The sequence below is a fragment of the Pteronotus mesoamericanus genome, unplaced genomic scaffold (genome assembly GCF_021234165.1).
Source record: "Pteronotus mesoamericanus isolate MK-2021 breed Mesoamerican mustached bat unplaced genomic scaffold, CSHL_Meso_final contig_65, whole genome shotgun sequence".
NCBI classification, from domain to species: Eukaryota; Metazoa; Chordata; class Mammalia; order Chiroptera; family Mormoopidae; genus Pteronotus; species Pteronotus mesoamericanus.
Genome location: NW_026555228.1, coordinates 9,060,081 through 9,064,089, shown reverse-complemented (window position 1 = coordinate 9,064,089; position 4,009 = coordinate 9,060,081).

Here is a 4,009-nt window from a genome sequence, read left to right as displayed (position 1 = left end):
CCATAGCTCCAGCTCTCACTGGGAGCTGAAACACCATTTCTTCCTCTTTTCCTTTCCAGACCAAGTGTAGTTAAAAGCTTCCCGCTGTTGCTGGTTTCTGGGTACCTTGACATCTCATGTTGGTTCCCTCAACTCTGCCCACACCTCCACAAAACATTCTCTTCATTAAATTGTCTTCACAAATCCTGGCTGCATGTGCCTTCTGTTTCTTGCTGGAACTTTGACTAAGAGGCTAATATTAAATCTCAGAACTACCTGCCAAAGATCTTGTCCACTTCTTTACTTACTGCCCTCTTCTAAATGCTATTTTTTGTTTTCTTTTTATTTATTTATTTATTTAATTTATTTTTTCAAATACATTTGTCTCTGCCTACCCCCCACCACTTTCCCTTGGCCCCTCCCTCCTTCCCTCCCTCAGCTCTTCCCCTTTGGTTTTGTCCATGAGTCCTTGCTATATGTTCCTTGACGTTCCCCTTCTCTTCCTTTTCCCCACCCCCTCCCTCCTTCCCTCTTGTCTCTGTTGATTTCTATATTTTTATTTGTTTGTTTTGAAATGTCTGTTTGGCTTTTTTGAAGGAAGTTGATCATACACATAAAGTTACCTATTTTTTAGGTGGGTACTGGTAATTTTGATCCTTGACTGTAGGAACCATCTTCTGTAGTTGTATATACATATTCATGGCTATCCATCCTCTCCATGGAATTGCTGCTTATTCATGAATGTGTAATTAGAAAGTCTCAAGGGCTGGTGCTCAGTTTGACCTAAGGACACATTATAATAACTGGAGAGCAATTTTTTATCCCTTTAAACCAAAATAAACATTTGGGGGAATTTATGGAAAATATGATTAGGCAAATTTTAGCAAGATGCTGTTCATGGCTTTAGAGAGGTTTGTGTGGAGAAGGACTTTCTTTATTGGTAGCTCAAGAGCTCAGCAGCTCAACTGCACTCCTTGGAAAATTTGAATATCTGTGATAAAATTTTATAGATGGATAAATGTTCTTGTGTTTGGGCAAATTAATATGCTTTTAAAAAATCAGATCAGGGGTTGGAAATAGAAGCTCATATATAGAACTATATATATAATTTTTGAATAAAGAGCCAAAAACACACAATGGAGGAAAGAAAGCCTCTTCGATAAATGGTGCTGAGAGAATTGGAAAGCCACATGCAAAAGAATGAAACTAGATTTCTATTTGTCACCATATGCAAAAGTGAGCTCAAAATGGATCAAAGACATAAATAAAATATCTGAAACAATAAAGTACATAGAAAAAAACATAGGTACTAAACTCTTAGACCTTATTATTAGAGAAGATTTTATGAATTTGGCCCCAAAAGCAAGGGAAGTAAAGGCAAAAATAAATAAATGAGACTGCATCAGACTGAAAACTTATGCACAGCAAAAGAATATGCCAAGAAAACAAAAAGGCAACCAATCATATGGGAGATGATATTTGCAAACAACAGCATCAACAAGGAATTAATATCCAAAATATATAAAGAACTCACACAACTCAACACCAAATAAACAATCCAATTTTAAAATGGTCAGAAGACCTGAACAGACACTTCTCCCAAGAAAACACACAAGTGGCCAAGAGGTATATGAAAAGATGCTCACCTTCACTGGCTATTAGGAAAACGCAAATCAAAACTACAGTGAGATACCACCCCATACCTGTTAGAATGGCTATTATCAACAAGACAAGTAATAACAAGGGTTGGAGAGGTTGTGGAAAAAAAGGAACCCTCATTCACTGCTGGTGGGAATGTAAACTGGTACAGCCGCTACAGAAAACAGTATGGAAGTTCCTCAAAAAAATTAAAAATAGAGTTATCACATGGCCCAGCAATCCTTCTTCTGGGTATCTACCCCCAAAACTTGAAAACATTTATTTTAAAAGATACATGCACCCTTATGTTCATTGCAGCACTATTCATGGTGGTCAAGACATGGAGGCAACTGAAGTGTCTTTTGATTGATGATTAGATAAAGATGTGGTACTTATATATATCAAGGAATACTACTTAGCTATAAGAAAAGATGAAATACTGCCATTTGCAACATGATGGACTATTATGCTAAGCAAAATAAGTCACTCACAAAAAGCTAAGAACCATATGATTTCATGATTTTACTCATGTGGGGTAAAACTAAAACTCTTAGACACAGACCACAGTATGGTGGTTACCAGAGGGAAGGAGGCTGGGGGATAGTAAATGGTAAAGGGAGCCAAATCCATGGTGACAAAACATGATTTGACTTTGGGTGGTGGGCACACAATGCAATATACAGATCATGTATCATAGAAATGTACACTTGAAACTTATATAATCTTATTAACCAATGTCAGCCCAATAAATTTAATTTAAAAAAATTTAAAAGCATACTTAAAGGTTAAAAATAAATGAAATAAAATCTGTACACAGGTAATTGATTTAGGCTTATGATTACCAGTTTCCCAAATTTACAAACAGTATTAGAACACATGACAAAACTTATTTAGAAGTTCAATTTATTAAATTCATTAGAACCAGTGACATTCTTGAGGAAGAATTGTTTGTTAGAAAACAATTGATGTATTTAAACAGAAAATAAAATATATTAAATGCATAAATTTTGTTCAAACTATTTAAAAGAACCTAATTGTAAAGTCCCTGTAATATTATTGATAAAACGCATTGTATTTATAAATAAATAAGATTTGTAAGTTGATCTTAAAAGCTTAAGATTTCAATTTTTAAGTTTTTTAATTTGTTAATTTAATTTGAATTGAATGTTATTTCCAAGAACCAAATTAGCCTCTGAATAATATTTTCTGTGTACAAAAGCCATCCTGAGGACACAAAAGAACTTCACGTTGACAATAAGTTAGTTGCCTCATAAGGGGTGTGACCAATGGATTTACACATAGTCCCCAAGGGCTCTGAGGAACAAACAGTCTTACGTCCTCTTATTTCACGGAATCACTTTCTGGACAGATGAATAAAATGTATGACTAAAAATGAGAAAATCAAGGGGGATAATGTGGAGAAAAGTAGTCCTTCAAAACGAGGGGAAACGGAAGGTATTAACTTTTATAAATTTATTTTGAAGGAAAAACTAGTCAGGATAGGTGTCAATACTCTAAACCAACTTTTAAAATATGGAATAGGAAGATATTGTATAAAAGTATATAGAACAGTGCTTCTTAAATATTAATGTGCATATGAAACACTTGGGAATCTTGTGAAAATACCAATTCTGCTATGTGACGGGATGGTATTGGTAGCTAACACTATGGTGGTAAACATATAACAATACATAAATGTATCAAATCAACATATTGTACATCTTAAGCTCACACAATGTTATTTGTTGATTTATCTTGATAAATATGGGGGAAATTAAAAAAATAACTTTTGTTTTGAAAGGTAGCGCAACCAATGTATAGTTAAATTTGTGTATTTTATTTTATTTTTTTAATTTTATTTTATTTTTTCAAATACATTTGTCTCTGCCTACCCCCCACCACTTTCCCTTGCCCCCTCCCTCCTTCCCTCCCTCAGCTCTTCCCCTTTGGTTTTGTCCATGAGTCCTTGCTATATGTTCCTTGACTTTCCCCTTCCCTTCCTTTCCCCCGCCCCCCGCTTCCCTCTTTTCTCTGTCGGTTTCTTTTCCTTTCAGTGTTGCTTGTCTTATTTTCCTTGCATCTTTGTATTGTTGGTTAGGTTTATTTTATTTTTAAAACAGAGGTCTATATGTTGTACTACTGAAAAAAACAATTCTAATACAGTCGGTCCAGAGTGGTCCTGAGATTCTGCATTTCTAACCAGGTAATGGTGCCAATACTGATCCCACCACCATACTTGAAATTGCCAGTCAGAGGAACAGGCATTGCAATTATGTTCAATCAAAGACAGGAATATCTTTAACTTGCATAAGTAAAGAACTTCTAACCAAAAGAACTTCTGCCCTCATAAGAGTAGGGAGAGGTGTGAAGAGGGCTTTAGCTGATGACCTTC